This window comes from Lemur catta, chromosome 14 (assembly GCF_020740605.2).
Source record: "Lemur catta isolate mLemCat1 chromosome 14, mLemCat1.pri, whole genome shotgun sequence".
Classification (NCBI taxonomy): Eukaryota; Metazoa; Chordata; class Mammalia; order Primates; family Lemuridae; genus Lemur; species Lemur catta.
The window spans coordinates 39375556-39396494 of record NC_059141.1 but is presented as its reverse complement, the minus strand read 5'-3'; positions in this window follow the sequence as shown (position 1 = coordinate 39396494).

Sequence of the window (20939 nt, the reverse complement as noted above, 5' to 3'; positions counted from 1 at the left end):
AGAAGCAAGAATTTTTGTTTCTAATTTCTTATACTTGCCACTGGAAGATATTCAACCATTTATTAATCTATTCAATAAATATGTATTGAGGAAGTCTTTCCAACATCTCCCTCACATCCACCCAGAGGGTTGCACTATTGTAACGCCAGCTGGATCCAGAGGTGCAGCCATGTGAGCCAAGGCAGTGCCCTACACCCCAGGAAACTGGTGGTCCAGCACATCAAGGAAACTTCTCTCAAGACATAAGGACCCCAAGTGTGTGCTCCTTAGAACCTGAGAGCATCCTGCCCTGGGCTGCCACTAGCAACAGCAACCCTGTTCCCCTCTAGTAGCAGCACCATCGTGTACCTGTGCATGCCACCCAGAGACCCAAGGACCAGCCTACCTGGCATCACTGTCCTTAGCAAAACTGCCCCATATCCTCTACAAACAACCATAGTCAAACCACTGAGGAATTTGTAGATACCACTGATATTGATTATAGCTGAAAAAATCATACAGAGGCTCACTACTACATCCACTGAGAACCAAAGTCAAAGCCCCCTATCCAAACAACACTATAGATACATCTGCAGGAAAAAGTCTCCCTGTGAAACATACCCCATAAAATTGTAAGAAGTAAGTGTTACACTAGATGTGTAAATATCAATGTAGGGACACAAAAAACATGAAAAAGCAAGGAAACATGTCACCTCCAAAGGAACAGAATAATTTTCCAATAACAGACCCCCAAAGAAAAGGAAATCTATCAAATGCATGAAAAGGAATTCAAAATAATCATCTTAAGGAAACTGATATATAGGAGGACACAGACAATACAAATACATCAGGAAAATAATTCACGATATAAATCAGAAGTTCAACAAGGAAATAGATATCATAAAAAACAAAATAGAAATCTTGGAACTGAAAATTCAACAAATGTAATAAACACAATCAAGAGCTACAGCAATAGACTAGTAGATCAAGCAAAGGAAAATATTTCTGAACTTGAAGACAGGTTTCTTGAAATAACTTAGACAAAAGAAAGAGAAAAAAGAATGAAAAAGAATGAACATCTACAGGACACCATTAAGCAAATAAACATTTGAATTTTAGGAGTTCCAGAAGAAGAGATAGGAAAAGACATAGAAACCTTATTTAATGAAATAGTATGAGAAAACTTCCAAAGTCTTGGGAAAGATATAGATATACAGATACAGAAAGCTAAAGTTCCTAAATAGATTCAACCCTAAAAGGCCCTCTTTGAGGCACATTACATTTAAACTATCAAAACACGAAGACAGAGAGAATTCTAAAATCAGCAAAAAAAAAAAAAAAAAAAAAAAAGGATCAAGTCACATATAAGGGAATCCTCATCAGACCAACAGCAGATTTCTCAGAAACCTTACAGGCCAGGAGAGAATGGGATGGTATATTCAAATTGCTGAAAGAAGAAAACTGGCAGACAAGAACCAGTAACTATTATTTGAAATGAAAAAGAAATAAAGTCTTTCCCAGACAAGCAAAAACTAAGGGAATTCATCACCACTTGACCAGCCCTACAAGAAATGCTTAAGGGAGTCCTACATCCGGGAGCAAAAGAACAATATCTACCATTATAAACCACATAAAAGTACAAAACTCATTGGTAAAGCAGATACACAAATATCAAAAAGAAAGGAATTCAATGTTATCACTATAGAAAACCACCAGAGCACAATGATAAGGAAGAAGAAAGGAAAAAGAATACACAGAACAATCAGAAAACAATTAACAAAATGAAAGGAGTAAGTCCTCATCTAGCAATAACAACCTTGTATGTAAATGGCATTCTCCAGTTAAAAGATATTCTACACTGTAGATTAAATGAACCTAACATTTATAGAACATTCCATCCAACAGCTAGAGTATACACATTCTTTTCACCAACACATGGAACATTATCTGGGATAGACCATATTTAGACCAAAAAATAAGTCTCAACAAATTGTTAAAATAGTACCAAGTATCTTTTCAGACCACAATGGAATAAAACTAGAAATCAATAACAAGAGGAACTTTGGAAACTATACAAATACATAGAAATTAAACAACATGCTCTTGAATGACCAATTGGTCTACAAAGAAATTAAGAAGGAAATAAATTTCTTGAAACAAATGAAAAGCAGAACAAACACAGAAATTTATAGTAATAAATATCTATATCAAACAAGTAGAAAGATTTCAAATAAACGACCTAATGAAGCACCTCAAGGAATGAGTAAAGCAAGAACAAACCAAACCCAAAATTAGTAGAAGAAAAGAAATAAAGACCATAACAAAATTAAATGAAACAGATATGAATAAAACACAAAAGATCAATGAAATGAAAAGTTGGTTTTTGAAAAAAATTAAATTGACAAACCATTAGTTGGACTAAGAAAAAAGAAGAGAAGACTCAAATAAAATCAGAAATGGAAAAGGAGATATTACAACTGATATCACAGAAATACAAAACATCATCTGTGAATACTATGAAAATCTCTATATACATAAACTAGAAAATATTGAGAAAATGGACAAATTTCTGGAAACACACAGCCTCCTAAGACTCAATAAGGAAGAAGTAGAACAAAACAGAACAATAATGAGCAGTGAGATTGAAACAGTTATAAAAAAAAATCTTCAACCAAAAAAAATCTCCAGACCAGATAAAGGGCTAATATCCAGACGAATTCACTGGCAAATATTACCAGAACTACAAAGAAGAGCTAGTACCCATACTTAAGAAATTATTCCATAACATCAAGAAGGAGAGAATCCTCCCTAACTCATTCTACAAAGCCAATATCACCTTGATACCAAAACCAGGAAAGGACACAATAAAAAAAAAAGTAAAACTACAGATCAATATCCTTTATGAATATAGATGGAAAAATCCTCAATAAAATACTAGTACACTGATTCCAACAGCACATAAAAAAAATAATCCACCATAACCAAGTGGGCTTCATCCCAGGGATGTAAGGATAGTTCAACATATGTAAATCAATAAATGTGATTCACCACATAAATAGAAGCAAAAACCAAGACCATATGATCATTTCAATAGATGCAGAAAAAACATTTGACAAGATCCAGCACCCTTTCATTATAATAAACTAGGCATAGAAGGAACATACCTCAATATTATAAAAGCCATATATGAAGAACCCACAGCTAACATCATACTGAATGGGAAAAGTTAAAGCATTCCTCCAAGAAAAAAAAAAAAAAAACTGGAACAAAACAAGGATGCCCAATATCACCACTTCTATTCAGCATAGTGCTGGATGTCCTAGCCAGAGCAATCAGGCAAGAGAAAGAAATAAAGTGTATCCAAATCTGGAAAGAGGAGGACAAACTCTCGCTTTTTGCTGACAATTTGATCTTTTATTTGGAAAACCCAAAAGACTCAACCAAGAGACTCCTGGAATTGATAAATAAATTCAGCAAAATCTCAGGGTACAAAATTAATGTATACAAATCAGTAGCATTTCTACACATCAATAACAGATATGCTGAGAATCTAATTGAAGATTCACTACCATTCACAATAGCTACAAAGGAAATAAGATACCTAGTTATATACTTTACCAAGGAGGTGAAAGACCTCTGCAAGGAGAACTATGAAACATTGATGAGAGACATCTCAGGTGACACAGATGGAAAAACACATCATGCTCATGAATCAGTAGCATCAACATTGTTAAAATGTTTATACTATCCTAAGTGATTTATAGTGAACACTGCCTTAGTTTCTGGTAGTACAAGCTGCTCCGGGCTCATCTTGTACTTTTCTTGCTGTGTCCCTAGAATCAGCCTTTTCACCAAAGAGACCTGGTTCCTTTTATTGGGAAATGGTCAGTAGAAACCAAGATCTGATTTTGTTAATTGTTTTCTGATTGTTCTGTGTACTCTTTTTCCTTTTTTCTTTTTTTGGCGAAATGGCTGACATTTGGAGTTTCCTGCATACCCTTGCTAAATGGACATAGTTTCTTATTTAAAAGTCAAATATAGGCAGATGTTAACTAATAATATGCATCATTTGTGTAATACAAATTATTTTTAAAAATTTAAACTAGGTTTAATTTTTCATCAAAGTAATAACTAGATGTAGTTTAAAAAACTCACCCCATGCAGAAGAATCTAAAAGTCCTCCTTTTTCTAACCCACAAATCTATGCACCCCTAAAGTAGTTGCTTTAAGTAGTTCCTGGTTTTTAGTTTTTTGGTGTTGAATATTATAAGTTTAAATAATATCATACTTCTATGGCTAGAATTATTAAGGAGTTTGTTGACTTTCCACTAAAAGATGAGAAATTGAAAGCATTTATAACTTTAAATATTCCATCGCTCTAGCCTCATTCATTTTAGTTAATATTTTTTGGTCAAAGTTTATAACATTTATGTTTCATAAATATAACTTTGTATTAATATTGTGTGCTTCTGTTAACTCTGAGGTCAGTTTTTCTATGTGTTCATTTTGGTTATTATCTTTTTGGCAGTTAGTTTCTCCAAATGTCATATGATCTTTGGTTGTCAGCTCCTTTTATGGTTGAAGAGCTCGATTGATTACTATGCTACCTGAATTGGTTTTCTGTCAAGTTAGGGTAATTTGGCTGCAAAGAACAGAAATCAACACTGGCTAACTTGAGCAGATAAGGAGGAAGGAATTCACTGGGAGGGTTGTGAGTGACATACAGAATTGAAGATAGAGAATTGCCTCTGAAGGAGAAGTACCAGACAGCTGGGGTTGGGCGGTGGGGCACAGAGAGCAAGTGACAGGCAGCCTATTTAGGGAGCTGCCTTCAAAATGACACAATTCCAAATACTCCTCTCCTAAGTCACTCCATTCAAGACTCAAATTCCTAGAGAAAGCATCCATTTGGGCCATATGTTCACTTCCTAACAAGGGTAGAAAGAAGACAGTATGGTTGACAATTCAAGAACCAGGAGTAGGGGAGTGACAGTTCCCCAAAGGGGAAAACAAAATTGGATAAAAAGAGAAGCTGGCAGACAAGCAGGGGTCCACTAGAAAGTTGTTTTTCCCTTCCACTCACCTAGATCTATTGTTTTTCTTTTTCTGTAATTTAATGATAAAAATGTGCACATACACAAAACTACACACCATGTTCACATATACATCAGTGCAAAGCTCCTAAATCAATTACCAGCAACCCTCAAACAGGAGGGCTGGCTAGTGCTGTACTCTCTCAACGCCCAGGATGCTCTTCCACCCTGCTTTTCTCATACGTGGTTCCTTCTGCTGCTTCAGATCTTAGTTTACCTGTCACTGCAGAAAGGCCTGCACTTACCCACGTTTTTATAAATAATCCCTTTGTAATTAAACCTGCTTCAGTTATTTTGAATGTTCCAAGTTTTCTGTTTGGTACTTGAGTGATATGCAGAAGTCTAGGAAACGATTCTTACCTTCAGGGAATTTTGGGAAAGTGTCCCAGAGTAATTTCTATAAATATGCCCAAAGAAATATGCATAATGATGTTAATTTTACCAGTCTTTATAATATTAAAAAATAAAAACAAACTAAATACCCAGCAAAAGCGAATAAAGATGTAAAATAAAAATAAAAACAAAAATAAATGAAAAAATTAAAATGGCATATATTCAGACGGAGGGTACCAATTAATAATATGTGATGATGGGTAGATCTCAAATATGTAAAAAACAAAAATCAAGTTGTAGAACCGTGTAAGGAAAATACAATGTGTATAAATTTAAAATGTATATTGCTTGTAGATAAATGGGTACCTTGCTTACTTTCCAGACAGGAGGGGTAAAGGGTTGCAGGGGAATGGGACCAGGAGTCAGAGGGAGTGGAGAACACACTGTGGACTGGCTGTCAGGGAAGGGAAAGCAATCACATTTCTTGCAGCTGGAGTTCTGCCAAGCAGAGACTCATGTGTAATTGCGCTAGGGAAGTGAGCATGGTGGGATGGTGGTCTGCCTGGGAAAACTGATAGGCTTAATGTTGAAAGCACCTGATTCTTCGAGGCATCATGGCAGAGTTTTAGCTTCCAACCCCTAGCATCATAGGTGCTGAGTAACTGGTGGCAGCAGCAGCAGTGCTTGTGCCACAGGCGCCCCATGGTAAGATGGGTCATGCCTTCTAGCTGCACTGACCCTGGCTCTGTGCATCCAGGCTGGTTCTCTGCCCTCCTTGAGATTCTACGTGCTGCCCTATTACCCTTTCAAAAACCCCTTTCTGCTGAAACTCAACAGAGTAGATTCTGTTGTTTTCAATTAAGAACCATAACATATACAGGAATGTTAGTTTTATCTACATTGTTTAATTTCTTTAAAAACATTTAAAAAGTAAATATAACAAAACACATATTGTTAATTCAGTGGGGTAGAAATATAGTTTTACTTTTTCCTTGTAATTTTTAATTTCCTTTAATCTTCTATATGTAAAAACCCTCACTAATCTCTGTGTGAAACATATGTTAATTATCTAAGAAGTGACCTAAAAATTAGCCATTCATTACCTATCTTCTCATCTTTTTCTGTACCATTTCTAGTTTATTAATTTCTCCAAATTATATCATCTCAAGGATGTTCCTTTGAAAGATGCACATGTGTGTGCTTCTTGATAGCCTTCACTCATTCAGATGTTATTTCTACTAGATTTACTCATGGAAGTCGGAGTTTCAGTAACTTTTCTCATATTTGCACCAATAATTATACTGTTATAAGTGAGGATTAATTTTGAACAAACTTACAATGTACACTATACACATACACACACATATCAATGAAATAATAATTGCTAAGCTTTTTTACTTTTACTGAGTGGAAATAGTAGTATATATGCTTTGAGCTCAATAGTATGTGAGATTTTTTTATTAACATACATTGTTCTATTTTATACCACTGTATGCTTACGTGAAATTTATTTATTCTCTTGATACGGGCAGTTGGTATTTTTTTTTTAATTTCTCTATTAGAAATCCTGCAATATGATTTTTACTTCCATCTAAGATAGAGTATTGGATTTACCCTCCTTCTGTAACAACTACAACACATGACCAAATATATGAAACAAGAGTTTTCAAGACATTGGACATCAACCAAAAAAAATCAGTGGTCTCAGAGAAAAAAGTGAGACAAGTCCTGCAATGTCCTAGTTTGTTGAGGAAACAAGAGTTAGGGGTCCAGGGAGATGCTAAGCGGCTACAATTCACAAGACAGACACCAAAGGGAAGAAACATAAACAGAGAACATGCTGGAGGTTTGCAGAGGGATGCAGCAGAGTACTGATCAGCATGCTTGTGACAAAACTACCCAGCACTGGGGAAAGAGCCATGCAAAAGAAATAGATACTCAGAATTCACACAGGGCTGGAAACAGGGCCTGCTAAGTTTTTATATCTATATTTATTAATTTTATCTTTTCTGAAATGTGAAGTTTCTGCATTAGAGACAAACTTTTATTTACTCAGAGAACACCTTGTGTCAGTTCTTCAGGCTCCAGTCCCCCAAAGGACAATGCAATGATAGCAGAAATCACTTGCATACATACGGAGTTTGTAGAACAGGAAAGAAACCCTGAAATTATGAATCTCAGAGCTTTCACAGGGCAGCTAACACACCTACCCCCCCTCCTTCCAGAAAAATGGGAAGAGACTTTGCTTTTATTTTTTTTATTTTTTTTTTTCCTTTTTATTTCAGCTCATCATGGGGGTACATAAGTTTAGGTTATATACATTTTCCATGTCCCACCCATCCCCCCAAGTCAGAGTCCCAAGTGCGTCTGTTCTCATTCTCCAGACAGTGCGCCTGGCACTCATCATGTAGTCATACCTCCATCCCCTCCCCCCCCCCACCTCCCCGGGTCTGCACCTTCAAGCATGACCATTCCCCAGAGGGTGTGCAACGCACTCATCATGTAGGCATACACTCACCCCCTCCCCCCACCCCCCATCCCAGTCTGATATCCGATTGGCATCCTTCCCTGATGTACATTTAGGTGATGATCAGGGAAACCAGTTTTCTGGTGAGTACATGTGATGCTTGTTTTTCCATTCTTTGGATACTTCACTTTGTATAATGGGTTCCAGCTCTCTCCAGGAGAACCAAAGAGATGTCGTATCATCGTTATTTCTTATAGCTGAGTAGTACTCCATGGTATACATATACCACAGTTTACTAATCCATTCGTGGATCGATGGGCACTTGGGTTGTTTCCACATCTTTGCGATTGTAAATTGTGCTGCTATGAACATTCGGGTACAGGTGTCTTTGTTAAAGAATGACTTTTGTTCTTCTGGGTATATGCCCAACAATGGGATTGCTGGATCAAATGGTAGGTCTACTTGAATCTGTTGAAGGTATCTCCATATTGCTTTCCATAGGGGTTGCACTAGTTTGCATTCCCACCAGCAGTGTATGAGTGTTCCTGTCTCTCCGCATCCACGCCAACATGTGTTGTTTTGGGATTTTTTGATAAAGGCCATTCTCACCGGAGTTAAGTGGTATCTCATTGTGGTTTTGATTTGCATTTCCCTGATGATTAGGGATGATGAGCATTTTTTGATACGTTTTTTGGCCATTCTTATGTCTTCTTTTGAAAAATTTCTATTCATGTCCTTTGCCCATTTTTTGATAGGATTGTTTGATTTTTTCTTGCTGATTTTCCTGAGTTCTAAATAGATTCTTGTTATCAGTCTTTTATCTGATGTGTAGTATGCGAAAATTTTTTCCCATTCTGTAGGCTGTCTGTTTATTTTCATGACTGTTTCTTTGGCTGTGCAGAAGCTTTTGCTTTTAACATAAACAAAAGCCCTTTGGGGGAGAAGAGGTAAATGTTCCTAAATCAATAATCCTTTGGAATATAAGTAAATAGCTCCAGGGGACCTATGTATTATATAAACCTCTCCAGAGGTCTTTATCTATAACTCCCAAGTCCTGTTTGCCATTCAAAAATCCTTTAATACAGGTACCAGCAATCTTTGTTCAGAAAGCCCTGATCATGTAGTATTGTTTCCTGACTCCTGTTCCCACCAGCCAGACTGGAAAACATTATAATGCAGAGGAAGTTGGGTAGTCAGAAGGCACTTACCTCAGCAGTAGATTTAATTATCCCTAGAATAAATGTTGTTATGGTTACACCTAAAAATATTAAAAGCAGTGTTCCAAACAATCAAACTGTTTCCAACAAGAATACAAAAGTATCCAGCACCTAACAAGGTACAATTTGCAATGTCTGGCATGTAATCAAAAATTATCAGGCATTAAATGAAACAGAAAAATACAACAGCCCTCAATAAGAAGAAAAATGAAAAACTGAACTGACTCAGACTGGCATCAATGTTTCAGTTATCAGAAAAGCACTGTAAAAAATTATTATAACTATATTCCATATGTTCAAAAGCTCAAAAGCTAGAGGAAAGATGGAACATAATAAATATGGAAGATATAAAAATATCCTGATTGAAATTCTAGAGGTGAAAATTATAATGCATGAGATGAAAAATGTACTTGTTTTGCAAATATTTTCCCTAGGTTTATGATTGCTTTTTACTTTGCCTCCAGGGTCTTTTGATACAGATTTTAATTATGTTTTAATGTACTCAAATTTATCAATCTTCTTGCATAGTTTGTGCTTTTCATCTTGCGTAAGAAATCTTTCTCCACCATTCCCAAGGTCATAAACTTTTAAAAATATATTTTCCTCTAAAAATATTGCCAATACTCTCATAACAATCCTCATTTCTCCTACTTAAATTAGCCAGTGATGGTTTAACTGGTACAAAGTTTCTTGCGGGGGAGTGCTATTAGTGCTTGCTTTTGATTGAAGAACACTCCTTCTCTATTTGGGAATATCGTTCTCCCTGACCAGGCACAGAAGTTCAGGGGGATTCGTCACGGTGTGGCGAGTGAGGAAGAAAACATGAAGCCACCCAGAGCAGTCCCAGGGACCTGGCAATCCATGGGTTGGCAGAGTCCTCAGCTATATCATCTTCAAGTCTTTGTAATTGCCCGAGGTCACCAGCCAAGAAGGAAAGTAGCTTATTCATACCTGAGAGAGTTCTAGATACATGAGAAGGAAAGAGATAACATCTAGTGCGAGTCCTGCTTTCCCAGATCCATCAGACCGTGTTTGGGAAACTGTGGCACCAGAAAAATAAGGGCCTGTTTTCAATGTCTGAGCAAGAGTTGCTTCAATGTCCCCAGTCGGTATCTTTCTGTCATCATGCAAAGTGCACCTCATTTTATTTCCTGACTCGTCTTCTTTTGGAGGTCATGCTCGGTTTTTAATGTTCAGCCAGCCTCCTGACTCCTCTTTAAATGCATAAATAGATAGTTAGAGGAGGGGATGGAATCTTTATTCAGTCTCAAGGACAGGCTGTGACAGAAGCAAAAACAAAGCATAGCAGGTACGGGAACTGGCACATCCGTGGTCACTACTCCCTGAGACCGATGACTATAATTCTGTCTTTGAAACAGCCTTTGAAAATCCCTTACAGAAAGAAGCTACTTCTTTAACTGTCTTATTTCTCTTTTCTTCTTGCATAATCATACCACCTTCCATTTACAGAATTTTGTATTTATTATTCCAAGTGATTTCAGTGTTTTCAATGTTATAATGCAACATTCTTTTGATTGCATTATTCTTCAAAAGAGAATTTAAAAAAAAAAATCCATTGTTTCTTCCCTACGTTGCTTAAAAGAATGAGAATGGTATCAGTTGCATAGTTTTGAAGTACACGTGGGGGAAAAGGTGACTTTGACTAAAAAAAAAAAAAATTCCTTTAAATTATCTTCTCCCTTACCATATTCTGCTAACAATTACAGTATGCTTTATTTTATTCCAATTTATTGGAATAAGTTGCATTTTGTTTTGCACTTGAGTAGACTGTGTACCAGAATAATATTAAATAATCACAAACAGTCTGTGGTTTTTCTTTTGGACTTTATTGAAGCATGGACTGTGAGGGGTGACGCAACATTTTCTCTAATTGGCCCTTGTATGAAATTCTAATGCTGGACTCAAAATTCCATCCCAGCTATGAATTACTGGTGAGGTTATGTGAGGTTCTCAGACCCAGATAATGGTTGGTTATAATCACAAACAGCCAGTGAAGCCTTGGCCAGAGCAGGCTTTAAAGGGCTTTGGGCAACATTGAACCTCAGGGGACCCGGAGCCCCGCACGCTAGTCCCTAGGCACACCCCACACCATCCATCCTGACCTGCAGCACTGGAACTGCCAACCCCTTTGGGACAGGCCAGAAGACTACAAGGGCTCTTATTTTTCCAGGAACAATAGTTCTCTCCAGAAAATAAGGTACTTCCTAGGAAAGGGGTAGCAATTTAGATGGGAGTCCATCTGCAATGCCACTACAAGGGTGTTTGCTAAGGGCTTCTAGTCTCATGAAAGATGCTATACTCTTATTTCCTGTTGGCCAGAACTACTTAGCTAGCAACATTGTCAGAACCCCACCAGAACACCCCACAGCAGGTTTATACTTGGGGCTGCCTTATTTTCCCTATAAGACCCCCCTCCTCTCTTCCTGTATTCTCCTGGCATGCAGAACCTCATACCGTTCCCTGACCACCCAGCCATTTCCTCTGGCACTTACGTGGGCCTGAGCTCTCTGAGTAGAAAACCCTCCCCTTGTGAAATGCACTGGCCCTGTTCCCATGATTACAGACTCCCTGAGAAGCATCAAAGATGCAGGTGTGGGGCGGTATAAAATTGTCTTCTAACTCAGAGCTGCAGGGTAGCCTACTCAGGCTGCGCCCACCTGTGTCATGAGAGCCTGGTGGGCACAAACAAAAAACTAAAATGATAGTTTGTCCCCGAGTATAGGGTCGAGCAAAACTACCCCAAACAGCAAGTCACTACTTTCTAAAGAAGAGAGATTTTATATTTTTTATTGCACTGAAAAAAAAAAACAAATCTGAGGGAGTCGTGTTTCTTTATGTGAAAGTTCCAGAGTCTCTAATGCAAAGAGAGAGTGGGGATAAAGAACAGCCAACAGGGACAAATTCGGAAGGGACTGAGGGCTAAAGGAGATGTGAGTCTCCTTCCATCCATCTTCGTCTCTCTGGTCTCCACCCATTGTTCCAGCGGCCTTCAGCTTAGTGTACTTGTCTTCCAAAAGCTTCTGCTTGCTCTATCCCTGCCCCTCCACAGCAGCAGGATTTGATGCTCTTCTCGGGCACACCTCTGTCACGGATTTACAACACAGTCCCGTCATCACTGGTCTATTCCTCTCTCGCGCCATAATGCAGGTGTCAGGCGCATATGCTCTGCCCTATTTGGCCTTTAATCCCAGGGCCTGGCACAGGAATGGCATATTGTAGACAGTTAATAAATGTTCGAATGTGACATAAGGAATGCATAGCCTCACACCCATGAAACCGTGGTGTTCACTCAGCTTTACACTCAGATAGCCAGAAGTATGCACAGTGGAAGGTAACAAAAAGATACAAATGGTACTACCTGTACTTTACCTTCTCTATTAAAGATTCAAGAATGTGACTTAGAACAATTGTCTGGAGTCCATTATCTGTTTATCTGGCATTCTGATAAAAGTGGAGGGTAGTGGAGAGCGTGTGTGTATGCATGCAAGGTGAAGACGTTTTGCTCGTGGCCTTTCTAGTGCAGTGGCCGGCACAAGGCTCACTCATGTTTCGGGGTTGCCCCAGGACAGCTGTGGCCTTTCTGGGAGATGCGAATTCTACTTGTGGGCCAGGAAGGGTCTCATTGCTTGGCCACTCACGGGGTGAGATATCAAGCCCGAAGGCTAGGTGTTCCCGAGAGAGTTGAGAAAGAGGGGCAAATAGACAACGTGCTGTTATGCAGAAGCATGCCTTGTGTGGGAGGCAGGGGGAGAGAAGACTGGACAGGCCTTTGGGAGCCAGAGAAGGTATCGGATGAAAAAATAGGGGTAGTGTAAGGCCATGCCATCCAAGCAGGGGACAGAGGAGACAAAAGATGCAAGGCAAATCTTTGGGGACCAGGCAAGCAGCGTCGAGCATCATCTGGAGAAAGACTTCCATGCCCTAGCTGGCTCTTCTCCAGCTACTGCATGGTACTGAGCTGGCCCCAGACATGCAAAAGCATTCATTTATGGCTGGGAAACAATCTTGGGGTTGTAACCAAATCTTCTGGGAGTTGGTAAACAATTTCCATGACTCTCTTGAAAATATGCTTTGTGTGCAGTAAGGTTGTATCAGCTCAAGAGCTATGGGATTCAGAGAAGTTTGCTATGGCATCCTTTGCCATTGAACTTCTAAGGAAAGCCTAGATGTCTATTTTAATCAAGCATAAGGGTTAGCATGTACTGCACCCTGACTAGTAACGATGACAGTCCAAGAACTAGGTTTGATAATCACTGTTAATGCCTTAAATATAATTATCTGGTGAACATGACTAAATAATTCTGGCACCAAATCTATATTACCTTATTGTGGATGGAAGATTATCAGCATGTGTAGAGTGAGTAGGGTGCCAGGCATTATGCTGGAAATTTTACCTAGTCATCTCTTTTCATTCTCGTAAGTAACCTATGAGGTATGACTTTATAGATGAGGAAACTGAGGCTCTCAGAGGTGAAGTAAATTGCCCATGACCCCACAGCTAGCATATAATAGTGGTATGTTTTGGAGCTCTGTCTGTTCAATTCTTTCCATTTGCAATAACAGCAATAAGAGAGCAAATACATGGTATTCATTCTGTGCTCTAAGCACTTTATATATTAACTTATTTTATTCTCACAGCAACTTTGTGAGAAAGACACTATTAATGTCATCCCCATTTTACAGGTAAGAAAACTGAGGTTAGAGAGTTTAACTTACCAGGGTCATACATATTAAGGGGAAAACCTGGGATTTAATGCAGGAAGTCTGGCTCCAGAAACCATACTCTCAACACATTCTATTGTCTCTGTCTTCAACTCTTCAGGAACTAAGTACGTTTCAGAATGTTAGACATATACTAGACACAGAATGTCATAAAATCCAAAATGGCATCAATAAACTTCGAAAGGGAAATGTGCCTGACCAGAGTGCTAGGTATGAGAAAGGTGATAAACCAAGTAACTGAATGGGAGGGACCCTGACGCTTCTTGCAAAATCATAATTTTGTTACACACCCCCACCAAGACACCTGACCTCAGCTGCTGGAACTCTGGTAGGTAAGGGCAGGCACTTGGGGAAGCCTCAGGGGATGCTGGGGTAGTTTGGCCCCAGTGCTGGGCAGACTCTGCTTCCAACATCGGCAGTTATCCCATGGAGGACTCTCATACCCTCCTGTTCCCCAGCTACAGATCTGAAAGACAGGAGAATCTTGCAAAATCAACAAACACCGAGCATGTACTTCATAGGGAGAAGTAGTTGAGATCTAAAAGGCTCACTAGACTCTCTTACTTTCTAGGGCCACCTAAAATGTGTCTCATAAAGAACTCAGCTGTCTCTGAAGGGCAGGCTGCCGTGGGAACAGGGAGTGAGTGCAGACATTCAGAAACCACGTAGAGAAATCAACCATCCTGGTTCACCAAGAACGGAGAGGGCTCCCCAGGATGCAGAACTTCCAGTGCTAAAACCCAGGATGGTTGGTCATGCTCTACTCCTATAAGGGTCAGCAAGAACCCCTGCAATTGCTCTTCATTCCAGTGCCCTCCCTTCATGCCACACTGTGCCATTCACTGCTACCGAGGCACCCAGTCACGTAAACGTGTTCCAACCATGAGCATTTGGGTGCCATTTCAGCGATTACTGCCATGACCCCAGCACCCACTTCCTTAGAGTGGCTGCTGGATTTGCTGTCATAGTCTGCTTAAATCAGATGGAACTATTTTCACCAGTTGTTGCCTCATAGCTAGAGGAGGGATAGAACTTTATGGCTTGTTTAGAATTTAATCTTATCTCCTTGAGTTGCTGAACCCCTAAACTGGTCACCAGATAAGCTGCTATCGACCTGGGATAGAGAGGGTGAAGCATGAATGATGACGCATTTCACCATTTAAAAAATTCTATTGCAAAGCAGTACCTGGAACTGGCCCCAGTGAAGAGTCTTGACTAATTGTTTTATATTAAGTTTTTCAACTTCTGTGTGTAATTAACTTCTCAGGAGTGTGTCTGTGGGCAGGGCCACCTGATGTTTCCTGGGAATCTTGAAGATTAGCCACCTTAGTGCATGAGCCTTTAAAGTACAGTCAGGCCCATTTAAAAACTCACCATTATAAGCAAAACTGAGCCTTTGCCTTTAAGAGAGGCCGCAGTCTAATTAGGGAACTGTACACACACAGAGTCCTGCAAGCCCCGGGAAGTGCAGATGTCAGGAGCTGTTAGTACAGACTCATTTCTGACCCCCAGGGGATGAGAGGAACCAGGTGTGGGGGTTCAAGCACCAAAGTCCCTGCCAACCAGCTGCCCCCTCCCAGAGTGACCCCTGAATTTGTGTCTACTTCGGGAAGGCAGAAGGGTGCCCAGGGGTTGTCACATGTGGAGGAAAGGCTCACTCGGCCTTGGAAGGGATGTGCACCTCCCACCTCTTCCTCTACCCTGCTCACAGCCACCCATGTGGTCCAGCCCCAGGGACCTTGCTTTTCTCTGTGGCAGAGGTGCCTCCTGGAGCCTCATAGTCTCTGATTATATCCAAAGGATCCGGGCCTGAACAGATGGCTACCTGACTCACATCAGACTTCATATCCGGCCAAGATAGGGTATTATCTATCTAGTGAGCAATCTGGCAAATGAGGTTGAACATGCAAGTTTCATTCTTCATTTAAACGCCTCAGCTGTTGGCTCCCAGGGCATGGGCCACTGGGCAGGCTGAGCTGGTCCCTAGTGTAAGGTATGGGCACGGAAAGGGCCTCCAGACCAACCAGGGCAGCTGATGAAGTTAGAGAGCATTACATACGTCTAGGCTATGAGTCTCACAACCTCTGTGAACAAAGAGCAGGCTGGCCATCTCCCTCCAGGGAAAGGCCATTAAACACCGTCTAGAGAACAGCTATTTCCATACCGATGAAAGCAGCATTCGTTGGTTCATTTTCATTTTCTATTGCAGTGGTTCTCAAACGTTAGTTTTCAGAAGATCACCTGGTGGGCTTATTAAAACAGAGGATAGTGGTGTGTGCGGCCTGAGGATCTGTATTTCCAGCAAGTTTCTAAGGGATGCTGATGCTACTGGTTCCAGGATCATGCTTGCAAAGGAGTGGCTTACAGGAAATAATCGCGTATCACAAACACCTTCTCAGACACAGCCCATGTAGAAATTATTGTGAAGTGCCATATACCAACATGCCCAGGTATTTGGTAGAAAAAAGAGGGATGGGATCCCTCAACTAACATTCAGTCAATTAGCAAGTATTTACTGAGGACCTACCATGTGCAAAATGACACACTGAACTCTGCAAAGATTAAAAAGAAGTGTTCAATTTGATAGGACTGTAAATTAGAACAATCTTTCTGGAGGTAAAAGTAAAAAGCCTTAACTTGCCACTCTTTCATCAAGCAACTACATGTCTAGGAATTAAAACCAAGACAATAAAGATGTGACAAAATCAAGCTAGAAAGAGGTTGAGTGAAGATTTTTAAAGTGAAAGGGTAGAAACCCAATGACCAACAGATGCGTGATTAAACACACAAATGCATCTCCCACAACTCTGTAGACTAGTGGTTCTTAAAATGTCTGGAGATATTTTTGACTGTAATATCTCAGGGGTGGTTTACTTCTAGCATTTAGTGGATAGAAGCCAGAGAGGCTGTTAAATGTCCTAAAATGCATAGGACAGTGTCTCACAACAAAGAATTATCTGACCTAAAGTGTCAATCAATAGTGCCAAGGTTAAGAAACCCTGACCTAGATTCACATGCCAGGAAATTCCAACAGAGCCACATTAATTGTAATAACTTCCATTTCATAGAATCAGGCCACCACCTGAATAATAAAGGACTTTTTTCCCCTCAAAGTCTCATGCTGTGCAGATAGTGGATAGAATGATGGTAATCAGAGGCTAGGAAGTGTAATGGTAATGGGGAGGGGGAGATAAAGAGGAGATGATTAATGGGGACAAAAGTACAGTTAGAAAATAAGATCCAGCCCTTGGTAGTGCAATAGGGTTACTATAGTTAATAATTTTTGTTATTTTTTTTTTTTACTTTTTAAAATAATTTTTCTTGCATATTATCAGGGGGTACAAGTGTTCTTATTACATGGATGAATTGTATAATGCTGAAGTCAGGGCTTTTAGTGTGCCTGTCACCAGAGTAGTGTATATTGTACCCAATAGTTAAGATTTTATCCCTCGGCCCCCTCTCACCCTCCCCCCTTCTTAGTTTCCAACGTCCTTTACATCTCTTTGTGGCTGTGTGTACCCATTGTTTAGCTCCCACTTATTAGTGAGAAAACGTGGTGTTTGTTTTTCCATTCCTGAGATACTTCACTTAGGATAATGTTCTGCAGTTCCAGTCAAGTTTCTGCAAATGACATTGTTCCATTCCTTATGGCTGAGTAGTACTCCGTGGCATATATTCTTATATACACATGACATTTTCTTTTTCTGCTCATGAATTGATGGGCACTTAGGTCAATTCCACATCTTTGCAATTGTGATTTATTTGTGCTACAGTAAACAGATATCTTTTTGATATAATGATTTCTTTTCCTTTGGATAGTCACCAAGTAGTGGGATTGCTGGATCAAACAGTAGGTCTACTTTTAGTTCTTTGAGGAATCTCCACACTGTTTTCCATAGAGGTTGTACTAATTTACAGTTCCACCAACAGTATATAAGTGTTCCTTTTTCACCACATCCACGCCAACAGGTATTGTTTTTTGATTTTTTAATAATGGCCCTTCTGATAGGGGTAAGTTGGTATCTCATTGTGGTTTTAATTTGCATTTCCCTGATGATTAGTGATGCTGAGCATTTTTCATATGTCTGTTGGCCATTCATATATCTTCTTTTGAAAAAACTCTGTGTCTTTTGCCTACTTTTTAATGGGGTTATTTGTTTTTGTTTTTTTTTTTTCCTGCTGATTTGCTTGAGTTCTTTGTAGATTCTGGATTTTAACCCTTTGTTGGATGTACAGTTTGTGAGTATTTTCTCCCATTCTTTATGTTGTCTATTTATTCTGTTGATTATTTTCTTTGCTGTGCAAAAACTTTTAAATTTAATTAAGTCCTATTTATTTATTTTTGTTGGTGGTGTATTTGCCTTTGGGGTCCTAGTTGTAAATTATTGGCCTAGGTCAACGTCTAGAGGAGTTTTTCCTATGGTTTCTTCTAGAATTCTTATGATTTCAGGTCTTACATGTAGGTGTAATACATCTTGAGTTAATTTTTATATATGGTAAGAGACAGGGATCCTGTTTCATTCTTCCGCATGTGGCTATCTAATTTTTTCAGCACCGTTTATTGAATAGGGCATCCTTTCCACCTCCAGTGTATGTTTTTGTTTGTTTTGTCAAAAATTAGTTGGTCATAGTTATATGGTTTTATTTCTGGGTTCTCTATTCTGTTCTATTGGTCTATGTCTCTATCTTTATACCAGTACCATACTGTTTTAGTTACTCTATAGACTTGTATAATAGTATGATTTGAAGTCAGGTAATATGATACTTCCAGATTTGTTCTTTTTGCTTAAGATTGCTTTGGTTATTTGGGCTCTTTTTTTGGTTCCATATGAAGTTTAGGATTATTTTTTCTAGATCTGTGAAAAATGATATTGGTATTTTGATGGGAATTACACTGAATCTAGACATTTTAGCTATGTTGATTCTTCCAATCCATGAGCATTGAGTGTTTTCCATTTGTTTATGTCATATATGACTTCTTTCATCAACATTTTGTGGTTCTCTTTGTAGAGATATTTTGCCTCCTTGGCTAAGTATATTCCTAGGTATTTTATTTTCTATACAGTTATTTTAAGTGATACTGGGGCCTTGATTTGACTCTCAGCTTGACTGCTATTTGTATATAGAAATGCTACTGCTTTGTATACACTGATTTTGTAACCTGAGACTTTGCTGAATTTATTTATCAATTCTAAGAATCTTTTGGTGGAGTCTTTAGGGTTTTCCATATACAAGATCATGTCATCAGCAAAGAAGGATAGTTTGACCTCCTCTTTCTTGATTTAGATGCACTTTATTTCCCTCTCTTGCCTGTTTGGTCTGGATAGGACTTCCAGTATAATTTTTAATAGAAGTGGTAACAATGGGCACTCTTGTCTTGTTCCAGTTCCTAGGAGAAATGCTTTCAACTTTTCCCCACTCATTATGATGTTGGCTATAGTTTCCTCACATATAGCTTTTATTATTGTAATATTTTGAGGTATGTTCTTTCTATGCCTAGTTTGTTGATGAAGGGACACTGGATTTTTCTGTATCTATTGAGATGATCATATGTTCTTTGTTTTTACTTCTGTTTGTGTGGTGTATCACATTTGTTGATTTGCATATTTTGAACCATCCTTGCATGCCTGAGATGAAACCCACTTGATCCTGGTGGATTATCTTTTTGATGTGCTGTTGAATTCAGTTTGCTAGTATTTTATTGAGGATTTTTACATCTATGTTCATAACGGATATTGGCCTGTAGTTTTCCTTTTTTGTTCTGTCTTTTCCTGGCTTTGGTATTAAGGTGATACTGACTTTGTAGAATGAGAGGGTTCCCTTCTTCTCAATGTTACAGAACAATTTTAATAGAATGGGTGCCAGTTCTTTCTAGGTCTAGTAGAATTCAGCTGTGAATCCATCTGGGCTGGGGCTTTTTCTTGTTGGGAGATTTTTAATTACAGTTTCAATTTTGCTACTTGTTATTGGTCTGTTCAGGATTTCTATTTCTTCCTGATTTGGGCTTTGGAAGTTGTGTGTCTCTAATAATGTATCCATTTCATCTAGGTTTTCTAGTTTGTGTGCATAGTAGTTTTCATAGCAGTCACATATGGCATTTTGTATTTCTGTGGTATCAGTTGTAATGTCCCCTTTTTCATTTCTGATTGAGTTTAGAGTCCTTTATTTTCTATTTCTGGTTAATCTAGGCAGTGGCCTATCAATTTTGTTTGTCTTCTTAAAGAACCAACTTTTGTTTCGTTGATCCTTGGTATTATTTCTATTTCATTTAATTCTGCTCTGAGCTTTATTATTTCTTTCCTTCTGCTAGCTTTGGGTTTGATTTTTCTTTTTCTAGTTCCTTGAGGTGTGACATTAGGTTGTTAATTTGTGATATTTCTGTCATTTTGATGTAAGCACTTTAGGCTATGAACTTTCCCCTTAGCACTGCTTTTATTGTATTTGATAGATTTCGGAAGTTTGTGTCACCTTTGTCATTCAATTTGAAAAACTGTTTTATTTTTATCTTGATTTTGTCAATAACCCAAGGATTGTTCAGCAGCAGGTTAACGTCCACATATTTGTGTGGTTTTGAGAGTTCTTGGAATTTTTCTAGTTTTATTCCACTGTGGTCCAAGAAGATATGTGGCATGATTTTAATTTTTCTAAATTTGCTGAGGCTTGTTTTGTGGTCTAACATGTGATCTATTTAGGAAAATGTCCCATGTGCTGATGATGAGAAGGATGTATACCCTGCAGTTTTTGGGTAGAATGTTCTGTAAGTGTCTATTAGGTACACTTGTTCCAGAGTCCCACTAATTCCAGTGTTTCTTTGTTGATCTTCTGCCTCAATGATCTGTCTAGTTCTGTCAGTGGAGTGTTGAAGTCCCTAGCTATTATGATCTTGCTGTTTATTTCTTTCCTTAGAGCTAGTAGAATTTGCTTTATGAATTTGTGTTAGGTGTATATATATTCAGGATTGCTATGTCTTTTTTTAACCATTATTACTTTAAAGTCTATTTTATCTGATATGAGAATAGCTACTCCTGCTTGCTCACTTTTGGTTTCCATTTACAAGGAATATTACCCCCCCTTTACTATTGGTGTCAGATTCCCTTAGTGTTTGCT